This window comes from Phyllobates terribilis, unplaced genomic scaffold (genome assembly GCF_046119375.1).
Source record: "Phyllobates terribilis strain yellow unplaced genomic scaffold, ASM4611937v1 Scaffold_2__4_contigs__length_985480577, whole genome shotgun sequence".
Taxonomy (NCBI): Eukaryota; Metazoa; Chordata; class Amphibia; order Anura; family Dendrobatidae; genus Phyllobates; species Phyllobates terribilis.
In genome coordinates, this window is record NW_027362762.1 from 98589567 (window position 1) to 98603058 (window position 13492).

Below are 13492 nucleotides of genomic sequence, written 5' to 3' on the forward strand. Positions count from 1 at the left end.
CTTTCTTCATCAGATGTAATCCAAAGGGAAAACGAAAAAGTGGAAAATACTCGTCGATAAAAACCATCTTCTTTCTTCATCACATGTAATCCAAAGGGAAAACGAAAAAGCAGTAAATGCTCGTCCATAAAAACCATCTTCTTTCTTCATCAGATGTAATCCAAAGGGAAAACAAAAAAGCGGAAAATACTCGGCGATAAAAACCATCTTCTTTCTTCATCAGATGTAATCCAAAGGGAACATGAAAAAGCAGAAAATACTTGTCGATAAAAACCATCTTCTTTCTTCATCAGATGTAATCCAAGGTGAACATGAAAAAGTGGCAAATACTGGTCAATAAAAAGCATCTTCTTTCTTCATCAGTTGTAATCAAAAGGGAACATGAAAAAGTGATGAATATCCAATGATAAAACCCATCTTTCTTCATCAGTTGTAATCCAAAGGGAACATGAAAAAGTGATGAATATCCATTGATAAAAACCATCTTCTTTCTTCATCAGATGTAATCCAAAGGGGACATGAAAAAGTGATGAATATCCATTGATAAAACCCATCTTCTTTCTTCATCAGATGTAATCCAAAGGGAACAGGAAAAAGCTGAAAATACTCATCGATAAAAACCATATTCTTTCTTCATCAGATGTAATCCAAAGGGAAAACGAAAAAGCGAAAAATACTCATCGATAAAAACCATCTTCTTTCTTCATCAGATGTAATCCAAGGAGAACATGAAAAAGTGGCAAATACTGGTCGATAAAAAACATCTTCTTTCTTCATCAGTTGTAATCCAAAGGGAACATGAAAAAGTGATGAATATCCATTGATAAAACCCATCTTCTATCTTCATCAGATGTAATCCAAAGGGAACAGGAAAAAGCTGAAAATACTCATCGATAAAAACCATCTTCTTTCTTCATCAGATGTAATCCAATCGGACAACGAAAAAGCGGAAAATACTCGTAGATAAAAACCATCTTCTTTCTTCATCAGATGTAATCCAAAGGGAAACGAATAAGGGGAAAATAGTCGTTGATAAAAACCATCTTCTTTCTTCATCATATGTAACCCAAAGGGAACACAAAAAGTGGAAAATACTCGTCGATAAAAACCATCTACTTTCATCATCAGATGTAATCCAAAGGGAAAACAAAAAAGTGGAAAATGCTCATTGATTAAAATCCATCTTCTTTCTTCATCAGTTGTAATCCAAAGGGAGCATGAAAAAGTGATGAATATCCATCGATAAAACCCATCTTTTTTCTTCATCAGATGTAATCCAAAGGGAACACGAGGAAGCTGAAAATGCTCATCGATTAAAACCTTCTTCTTTCTTCATCAGATGTAATCCAAAGGGAAAACGATATAGCGGAAAATACTCTCCGATGAAAACCATATTCTTCTTCATCAGATGTAATCCAAAAGGAAAATGAAAAAGCGGAAAATACTCGTTGATAAAAACCATCTCCTTTCTTCATCAGATGTAATCCAAAGGGAAAACAAAAATGCGGAAAATACTCGTCGATACAAACCACCTTCTTTCTTCATCAGACGTAATCCAAAGGGAAATCGAAAAAGCTTAAAATACTCTTCGATAAAAACCATCTTCTTTCTTCACCGGATGTAATCCAAAGGAAAAACGAAAAAGTGGAAAATACCCGTCATTAAAAACCATCTTCATTCTTCATCAGATGTAATCCAAAGATAAAACGAAAAAGCAGAAAATGCTCGTCCTTTAAAACTATCTTCTTTCTTCATCAGATGTAATCCAAAGGGAAAACAAAAAAGCCGAAAATACTCGTCGATAAAAACCATCTTCTTTCTTCATCAGATGTAATCCAAAGGGAACACGAAAAAGCAGAATATACTCGTCAATAAAAACCATCTTCTTTCTTCATCAGATGTAATCCAAGGAGAACATGAAAAAGCGGCAAATACTGGTCGATAAAAAACATCTTCTTTCTTCATCAGTTGTAATCCAAAGGGAACATGAAAAAGTGATGAATATCCATTGATAAAACCCATCTTCTCTCTTCATCAGTTGTATTCCAAAGGGAACATGAAAAGGTGATGAATATCCATTGATAAAACCCATCTTCTTTCTTCATCAGATGTAATCCAAAGGGAACAGGAAAAAGCTTAAAATACTCATCGATAAAAACCATATTCTTTCTTCATCAGATGTAATCCAAAGGGAAAACGAAAAAGCGGAAAATACTCATCGATAAAAACCATCTTCTTTCTTCATCAGATGTAATCCAAGGAGAACATGAAAAAGTGGCAAATACTGGTCGATAAAAAACATCTTCTTTCTTCATCAGTTGTAATCCAAAGGTAACATGAAAAAGTGATGAATATCCATTGATAAAACCCATCTTCTATCTTCATCAGATGTAATCCAAAGGGAACAGGAAAAAGCTGAAAATACTCATCGATAAAAACCATCTTCTTTCTTCATCAGATGTAATCCAATCGGAAAACGAAAAAGCGGAAAATACTCGTAGATAAAAACCATCTTCTTTCTTCATCAGATGTAATCCAAAGGGAAACGAATAAGGGGAAAATAGTCGTTGATAAAAACCATCTTCTTTCTTCATCATATGTAACCCAAAGGGAACACAAAAAGTGGAAAATACTCGTCGATAAAAACCATCTACTTTCATCATCAGATGTAATCCAAAGGGAAAACAAAAAAGTGGAAAATGCTCATTGATTAAAAACCATCTTCTTTCTTCATCAGTTGTAATCCAAAGGGAGCATGAAAAAGTGATGAATATCCATCGATAAAACTCATCTTTTTTCTTCATCAGATGTAATCCAAAGGGAACACGAGGAAGCTGAAAATACTCATCGATTAAAACCTTCTTCTTTCTTCATCAGATGTAATCCAAAGGGAAAACGATATAGCGGAAAATACTCGCCGATAAAAACCATCTTCTTCTTCATCAGATGTAATCCAAAAGGAAAATGAAAAAGCGGAAAATACTCGTTGATAAAAACCATCTTCTTTCTTCATCAGATGTAATCCAAAGGGAAAACAAAAATGCGGAAAATACTCGTCGATACAAACCACCTTCTTTCTTCATCAGACGTAATCCAAAGGGAAATCGAAAAAGCTTAAAATACTCTTCGATAAAAACCATCTTCTTTCTTCACCGGATGTAATCCAAAGGAAAAACGAAAAAGTGGAAAATACCCGTCATTAAAAACCATCTTCTTTCTTCATCAGCTGTAATCCAAAGGTAAAACGAAAAAGCAGAAAATGCTCGTCCTTTAAAACTATCTTCTTTCTTCATCAGATGTAATCCAAAGGGAAAACAAAAAAGCCGAAAATACTCGTCGATAAAAACCATCTTCTTTCTTCATCAGATGTAATCCAACGGGAACACGAAAAAGCAGAATATACTCGTCAATAAAAACCATCTTCTTTCTTCATCAGATGTAATCCAAGGAGAACATGAAAAAGCGGCAAATACTGGTCGATAAAAAACATCTTCTTTCTTCATCAGTTGTAATCCAAAGGGAACATGAAAAAGTGATGAATATCCATTGATAAAACCCATCTTCTCTCTTCATCAGTTGTAATCCAAAGGGAACATGAAAAAGTGATGAATATCCATTGATAAAACCCATCTTCTTTCTTCATCAGATGTAATCCAAAGGGAACAGGAAAAAGCTTAAAATACTCATCGATAAAAACCATCTTCTTTCTTCATCATATGTAATCCAAAGGGAAAACAAAAAAGTGGAAAATACTCATTGATTAAAAACCATCTTCTTTCTTCATCAGTTGTAATCCAAAGGGAACATGAAAAAGTGATGAATATCCATCAATAAAACCCATCTTCTTTCTTCATCAGATGTATTCCAATGGGAACAGGAAAAAGTTGAAAATACTAAGCGATAAAAACCATCTTCTTTCTTCATCAGATGTAATCCAAAGGGAAAATGAAAAAGCGTAAAATACTTGTCGATAAAAACCATCTTCTTTCTTCATCATATGTAATCCAAAGGGAACATGAAAAAGAGGAAAATACTCGTCGATAAAAATCATCTTCTTACTTCATCAGATGTAATCCAAAGGGAAAACGATAAAGTGGAAAATACTCGTCGATAAAAACAATCTTCTTTCTTCAACAGATGTAATCCAAAGGGAAAACGAAAAAGCGTAAAATGCTCGTCCATAAAAACCATCTTCTTTCTTCATCAGATGTAATCCAAAGGGAAAACGAAAAAGCAGAAAAAGCTCGTCCATTAAAACCATCTTCTTTCTTCATCAGATGTAATCCAAAGGGAAAAGAAAAAAGCCAAAAATACTTGTCGATAAAAACCATCTTCTTTCTTCATCAGATGTAATCCAAAGGGAACACGAAAAAGCAGAAAATACTCGTCGATAAAAACCATCTTCTTTCTTCATCAGATGTAATCCAAGGAGAACATGAAAAAGTGGCAAATACTCGATAAAAAACATCTTCTTTCTTCATCAGTTGTAATCCAAAGGGAACATGAAAAAGTAATGAATATCCATTGATAAAACACATCTTCTTTCTTCATCAGTTGTAATCCAAAGGGAACAGGAAAAAGTGATGAATATCCATTGATAAAACCCATCTTCTTTCTTCATCAGATGTAATCCAAAGGGAACAGGAAAAAGCTGAAAATACTCATCGATAAAAACCATTTTCTTTCTTCATCAGATGTAATCCAAAGGGAAAACGAAAAAGTGGAAAATACTAGTCGATAAAAACCATCTTCTTTCTTCATCAGATGTAATCCAAAGGGAAAACGAAAAAGCGGAAAATAGTCGTCGATAAAAACCATCTTCTTTCTTCATCAGATGTAATCCAAAAGGAAAATGAAAAAGCGGAAAATACTCGTCGATCAAACCATTTTCTATCTTCATCAGATGTAATCCAAAGGGAAATTGAAAAAGCAGAAAATACTCGTCGACAAAAACCATCTTCTTTCTTCATCAGATGTAATCCAAAGGGAAAACGAAAAAGTGGAAAATACTCCTCGATAAAAACCATCTTCTTTCTTCATCAGATGTAATCCAAGGGGAACACAAAATAGCGGAAAAAAATCATCGATATACAATATGTGATGGTATAATATCTTATGTTATTTACTTATAGTATAATATTGGCTGTCTATTGTCATAGTTTATCATATACCAGTCATATATTATTCTGTACACTGGAGGTAGTATATTGTGTCCACAGATATCTGATATATACAGGATAATATGCAGCTGCTATAATATCTGATGTCTGTAGTCATAGTATAATATATACCATGACATATTTCCTGTATATGACATTTCATGTCTGTAGTCACTGTATATCATATATTAATCCATATACTATATGTGGTATACCGTATACACAGACATCATATACAGGATAATATGTGACATTATATATTATACTATGACTATAGATATCAGATTTTATACCAGTCATATATTATCTTGTATATAACTTGTATATAACATCAGATGTCTGTGTATATATTATAATATATGCAGTAACAGGATAATATCTGGCTGGTATATGATAAAGAGTGACTACAGACACTAGATATTATATAGTGGATAATATATGAAGGTATAATAAATGATGCAGTATAGTATAAATAATATACCTGTATATGACATCTGATGGCTGTGCACAATATACCACATCCAGTATACAGGATAATATATGACTGGTGTATGATATACTGTGGCTACTGACATCAGATGACATACATCGGTCATATATTATCCTGAATACTGAATGTGATATAATGTGTGTACAGACATCAGATGTTACATAGATGAAAATATGTGGCTGGTGTAATATCTGCTGTGTCTGTACTCATAGTATAATATATACCAGACACATATTCTTCTGTATATAACACATCTGATGTCTGTAGTTACAGAATATTATATATAAATCTGTACACTGGATATAGCATACTATGTACATAGACATCCAATGTTACATACAGGATAATATGCAGCTGATACTATCAGTACAGACATCAGATATTGTATAATACATACCATCACATATTATCTGACTATGACATCTGAGGTCTGTATCACAGTATATGACATATAGTCACATATTCTCCTGTATACTTGATGTAATATACTGTACTATGTTGTGCACAGACATCCACTGTTATATACAGGATAATACTCGACTGGTATAATATCTGATGTCTGTAGTCACAGTGTATCATATACCAGGCATATGTTCTCCTGTATAGTTGTAATGTGGGGCAGGGAGATAGCCGTGGGCAAGCTACTTGTGTTTCACACCCCGGCAAGCTACATGAAAATGGAGGTCCTGGCTGGTTGTGTGGACTTAACCTACAGGGACGCTTCGTCTTTGCAGGCAGCATGGTGCCGGGGACTTAGGCTGGCCACGACTGGATGTTATAGACTTCAATGAGGGAGACCACCACCTCAAAATAAACTGTGTTTTACTGAACCATAACGTGAGGCGGCGTATGTACAGTGGATAGCGGGTGCAAATCTTCAAGGACGTTTCTGTTCACATAAGGAACATCTTTATACACATTCTCTCTTTACTTCCTAAACTCACACGGTTCTGCCTCAGTTAGTTCCTCTGCCTTCACTACAACTCAGAACAGTGTTTCGGGAGCTTCCCTTGTCCCCAATAATGGCACTACAGTTCAGTAAGCAAGAGTCTGCATCCTTTTCCCTTTAGAGGAGCTACTTCTGCCACTATGGCCTTTATTTAGATTCTCTGCTTGCCGATGCCTCGGAACTACCACTCGGGGCATTCTCTTCATCTCGTTTCCTCTTTGGCTTAAGAAATAGGAACAGTTCCGCTAGGCTTCCTGCCCCAGATCCCGTCTTCGGAGAATCACTCACTCCTTCTATCGCTTTTCCTTGTCTCTACCCTGGATCACGATTCATTGCCTCGGTCTTCACTCACTTCAGGGACACCCACTTCATGTGGTTCTGCTCGCTAGTCAAACAATAGGTCTGTTTTTACTGCATTCTGGGTTCTATCTGACTTCCTAACAGGAAACCCACTCTGTCCCTTCACTTTTATCCCCTCACACTCTGGGCTAGTCCCGACTATTAACCCTGACTTCCCCTGTTAATGCCCTGCTTCTGGGCAGAACACAATCAATCAGTAATAACGTAGATTACTAAACACATTACACATCAAAATACACTGCAATAATACACGTCTTCAAGGGGAAACTTCCATACTGTATGAGCTATAATATGTGCACAGACTTTTGATGGTATATGTGGTACAGCATAATACAATAATAATAATGTTTATTTTTATATAGCGCCAACATATTCCGCAGCGCTTTGCATACATAATATGTCACTGATATATAATTTACCAGTCACATATTCTCCTGTATTCATATTCCTAAATATAACCACGTCCACTACAAAAAAAGGATATAACTGTATGTCACTGATATTTTGCTTTAGAAAAGCACTTTAATCAACCTTTTTCCCCTAACACCTAATCCTGTGTAACTGTTAGCGTAGTGTCAGTGTGTTAATATACTCACTGATCACCGTATTCTCCAGTATCCAGCAGGGTTCTCCTTCTCTTCTGAGTGACGTCACCGCTCTGCAGACTGGGGTCACACTGCTCTGTATGTGACCTGGAAGTCTATATTACAATGTAAGCCTATGGAGCCTCGCTCTGAGCCTCGTTCTGATGTTCCATAGACTTACATTGTAAGGCCACGGCCCCAATATCAGTATTTGACCAGTATTTGGTCAGTATTTTTTCTCAGTAGTGGGAGGCAAAACCAGGAGTGGGTGATAAATGCAGAATTGGTGACTTGTTTCTATTATACCTTTTCTCTGATTGTTCCTCACCTGGTTTTGGCTCCCACTTCTGAGAAAAAATACTAACCGAATACTGACCAAATACTGATAGTGTGGCTATGGCCATAAAGTCACTTCTGGATCACACAGAGCACAGTGTGACCCAGATAGTCTGAATAGCCACCAGGTGACTCGGAAGAGGAGCACATCGGCACTGGATGCCTGAGAAGACGGCGATCGGTGAGTATATTAACACACTGAGACTACAGTACACTAATATTTACACAGGTTTGGAGAAAAACGTTAATGTCAGCACTTCTTTAGGAGGACTGTTTTGTCTATTTTACAAATGGAGGCGAGTATATATGAATCAATTCTATGAGGACAACATGCAATTTCCAAGCCACACACTTTTATTTGCAACACTGAGTTCTAGACAAATTTCTTGAGTCACTCTTTGTGATTGCAGACTGCTGAATCGTGACAGAGTGCTATGCACACATGGTCACAATGACCAAAAGAAAAAAAAAAAAGCACTATCACCATACCCAGGTACAAGGAAAAATAGGATTAACCAACATAGGAGGAGCAGCACTCACCACTGGCAATTTCAGTAAAATGCACTTTATTTCAGTCACAGGGTTAGCTGTTTGGCATGAGTACACGCTTCTTCCCTTCTCACACCTGTGACAGTTCCAAGACTCAGATGGCTACAATCATAATGTGATGGAATATCATTGCAATATGCTTTCACCTAATAAGGTGGGAATTATCCTTTAATGCCATAAAATATATCTATAGGTGTTCAGAGAGAAATCATAGTGCCCCATAGCAAACTTTAGTATGGACCCTTATGGTGGCATAATATGGGTTGCCAGTGTCTGGAAAAGTATTTTGAGCACCCTCACCCGTGGACTATTAGCATTCCTTAAGTCCTTTCCACCAGTCCATTATTGAACCACTTATCCCCAAAGCACATGTACTGTATTTAAAAAAAATAATGTTATTATAGTCTGCTTAATGGCCGTCTAATTTTTTCTGCTTTGTGATGAAATTTGACATAAAATAAAAAGTTATACATATTATTTTTTTTTACTTTTTATTACATTTTTGGTGTTTTTATACGTATATATTATTTCCTTAATTCTAACCCTAACTTTAATTAGGGATAGAAAAAGCAGGCACCTTTAGCACAAGCTGCTCTAGTGGTCTCTGTTAGTGTTGAGCCACCCCCGTAGTTTTCGAGTTCGGTTCGGTTCGTCGAACACCCGTGTGTTCGCCGAACTGTTCGTCGAACTGTTCGTCGAACACCTTCGAACACCGTTAAAAACAATGGCAGGCAAACAAAAACACATAGAAACACATAGAAAACACCTTCAAAGGTGTCCAAAAGCTGACAAACTGCTCAGAAGACATAACTAACACATGGAAAAGTGACAAGTACATATAGTCATGCGAAAATAAAAGAGGTGGAGGAGTAAAAGGAGGGGGAGACACAGATATAGGCATGTCATGCCCTTCTAAAATCCAAAAAGTGAGAAGCCGACACGGCCAGTCCGCTCCTGCCCGTGCCACCTCCGTGTCGCCGGGTTTGTGCCAGAGCCGCGGTGAACCCTGACGGCCAGCCCCCCTCTCCCAATACTGGTGCCTGTCCGCTGGTGGGTCGAGCGAGCCCCCCTGTGGTGGAGGCAGCTCTAAGCTTTTTAATTTAAATTGTCTCTCTAATTTGAATGAATACACTTTAAATCCATTTACAAGGATCTATTGGAGGGCAAGTCTCATGCCAGCAGCCGCGTAATTCCAGCTCCAGTAGCGTCCACTAAAGCTGCTGCAGTTAAAAAGCTTTTATAAGGATCGAGCTCGGCTGTCCACCGCAAGGCATCCTAATGCCAGTCCCAGCCCCTATGCCTTGGGGTGCCTCCTGATGCTCTTCACTAAGTATCCCATGGTCCCGAATCATTTCCTTTGAAAAAATTAAGTGTCTAAACTACAGGTGGTGTAGCTTGCTTAACAGCCGGGATAATCCGCTGACTAGCAGACACTGCTACTAGGCACAAAGTATTTCCTGGGCTAGATGCAGTTAAAAATTTGTAATTAGATACTCTCGTTGGATGCTGAGAAAGCATTCCATAGAGTCTCCTGGCACGCCATATATGATTCTCTTAAAAAGCTTGGGGTAGGGGTCTAGGGGACCCTTTTATAGCCAAAATCACGGCCCTGTATCGCAATACGTCACCTAGGCTGAAGATAAATGGAACTGTAGCACCCTGAGGGCTCGGTTGCTACAGACGTATTGCACCTCACCCAGAGGTGTGATATCTCACTCTCAGGTAAGGAAGGAGTGTGGATCAGGACCCGACACCTGCATACATTACACCACATTGCCGTGGGGCAGGGCGACCAATATGCCCCTGAGATGGGCACGACAGTCCCTGTCCCTGGCTGGAGTGGGGGGAGGGAACACTGAGGAAGGGGAACCCTGCAGTGCAGGAGCAGGGAGGAAGCAGTTCCTGGGTGCATTGAGAAGGGAGTATAAAAGGTGGGCACCATCTTAGTTCAGTGCAGAGAAGTCTGAGCAGAAGTGGCAGGGAGCAGGGGCTCTGCATGAGCTCTGCTCCGGAGGCGGGCCTAGTAACAGAGGCCCAGGCCTGGAAGAGGGAGAAGGAAGGAAGAGGAGCAGAGAAGGCTCCAGGAACAAGGAATGAAGGGATCCCAGGGGTGCGGACGGGCGAGTCGCCACCGCACACCCGAATCCACCTGCGTGGAGGGGTCAGGCCAAAGGGGGAGACCGGTCCCCGAACTAGTGGAGGCAGGAAACGACCCTCAGCTAGAAACCGGAGGCTCTGACATTTTATGTGGCGCAGCCCCTCGCTACACCCGCTAGGAAGGCACCACATAGGGTCAGGGAAACTGGCGCCAAGTTTACCAAGAGGAGGCCCGAGGCAGCCGGACAGAAGTGTTGGTAAGAAAGGCCAGACAAAGGACACACAAAGGGGGTCCTGTGAAGTGCTCCAAAGTTATCTGGGAGTTGTCTGAGCCCCTCACCTGGTGAGCACAGTACGACGTGGGCAGCCGTTACCTGCAGACGTGGTCTGGATAATAAGAACTGTGAGTAAAGGCCCTGGACTGCATCACTGACTCCGTGTCGTTACTGCTGCTGCCCTGCACCATCACCCCCATCCTCCGCATACACTGCCCTGAGGCTATACTCCTCCCGTGGGGAGTTATGCTACGCTCTGCTGCACCCACAACACCAGCCTCAGCGGTCTGCCCTGTAGCAGCGGTTCACTCTGACCGCAATCCACGGGTGGCGTAGTCGGACATTTAAACATCAAAACCACATAAATAGTTCCGCCACTGGTTTGACCGCCCTGAGCCACGGAACCGGGTCGCCGCCACGAAGACTACAACCACCAGCATCCACCAAAAAGGGTCCGGCTCCGGGTGTCCCAAGGCCCAGGGGGTGCGTCAGAACATTTTCATCACCTTTCACAATCACCAATGGGACAAGGCAGGGATGTCCTCTGTCCCCTCTCTTATACATCCTAGTGACGGAGCACCTGCTCTCATCAATTCGCCATAACCCCAATATTAAGTGGATTGAGGTGGGAGGCACCGAGTACAAGTGCTCTCTATTTGCTGATGATGTCCTAGTATATATCACTCAATCACATATATCCATCCCTGCTGTTATGGCTGAAATAGATCACTTTGTTACATGGTCAAATTTTAAAATCAATGCAGCGAAGTCTGAGGCCCTCGATGTCTCCCTCCCCAAATCCATATAGGATTCCATCCAGTCCAACTTTCCCTTTGCCTGTCCCTCACAGGGTATCAAATACTTAGGAATTCCTATTCATAGAGACCTCTCCCATCTATGTTATCTTAATTTTGGGCCCTTTATTGAACAACTCCATACAGACCACGGTTGGCAAGTTAGAACTGTAAGATTCACTACGTGAACCGCTGGTGTTTTGTGGAAAAGCACATGTACACTGCGTTCCAAATTATTATGCAAAAAGTGTTTAGGAGTGATAAGGGAAGAATTTGTTTGTTTGTCAGTTAAACTCATTGATGGTGATGTGTGTCAGGGCTCTTTATATCACTGTAAGCAATTGCAGACACCTGTGCTAATTAGTTTGGCAGGTGTGTCCAATGAAAGGCAAGACTACTTAAGAAGGCTCTCTCACATTATTAAGCAGCCTACATTTTCTGCCAAAATGGGAAAGAAAAAGGATGTGTCGGCTGCTGAGAAGCAACAGATTGTGGAGTGTTTAGGTCAAGGCATGACTACAATCAACATTGTGCGATGATCAGGATGAAGTGTCTTGGCAATCAAGAAGTATGTAGCTGATTCACAGTACACACGTGTGCGTGCTGATAAGGGCAAATTGAGGACTCTTTCCTACAGGCAATTACGTCAGGTTGAAAGAGCAGCGGCCAAAAAGCCTTGTCATAGCAGCAGACAAGTTTTTGAAGCTGCTTGTGCCTCCAACGTCCCCCGAACAACAAGATGCAGGGTCCTTCAGAGGTTTGCAGCTGTGCATACGCCATCCTGTCGACCTCCTCTATCCACTTCACACAAGCAGAAACGGCTCCAGTGGGCCAAACATTACATGAAGACTGATTTCAAAACAGTTTTGTTCACGGATGAGTGCCGTGCAGCGCTCGATGGTCCAGATGGATGGAGTGGAGGATGGCTGGTTGATGGACACCCCACGCAAACACGGCTACAGCGCCAACAAGGAGGAGGTGGAGTAATGTTTTGGGCTGGAATCATGGGGAGAGAGATTGTCGGCCCCTTTAGGATCCCTGAAGGCGCTAAAGATGAACTCCATAATGTATGTGGATTTTCTCAAACAGCACTTCCTGCCATGGTTCAAGAAGAAGAACCGTGTATTTCACAGCAAGATCATTTTTCTGCATGATAATGCACCATCTCATGCTGCACATAAAACATCTGCATCTCTGGCTGATATGGGCATAAAAGGGGACAAACTTATGGTGTGACCCCCATGCTCCCCTGACCTCTACCCCATTCAGAACCTTTGGAGCATCATTAAAAGGAGTGTCTATGATGGCGGGAGGCAGTTCACATCTAAGCAACAGCTCTGGGAGGGTATTCTGTCCTCATGCAAAACAATTGAAGCAGAAACCATCCAAAACCTGACAAATTCAATGGACGAGAGAGTTCAGAAGCTCCTTTCGAACAAGGGGTCCTATGTGAAAATGTAACATCACCTAGAATAAAGTTTTGAGTTGAAAACTGTTTGATTTCAGTTTCTAACAACCTGCTAATGCTTATAATTTCAAAAATGACCATTTTTTTGGTCTTTATTAAAATGAAAAGGTTGATCGAAAAGTTTGGGGGATCTAAGAGTGTGGCAACCCAGTAGTCATGATTACTTCGAATTCTGACAATATGAGGGTCATGCTGCAGGTAGTGCAGCAAGAAGGCACTTATGTGTCTTGCGCATCTCGGAGCCCCAAAATTATTTTCCGGGCTAGATGCAGCTAAAAATTATTTTTAATTTTAAATCTGGTGAAGCTTTAGTATAGATGGCCTAATAGGATCAGTGCTGCACACTGCTACAAAGCCCAAATTATTTTCCAGTCAAGATACAGATAAACATGATTAGTAATTTGAAAGCTTAAAACGGTTGGTAGGGTGAT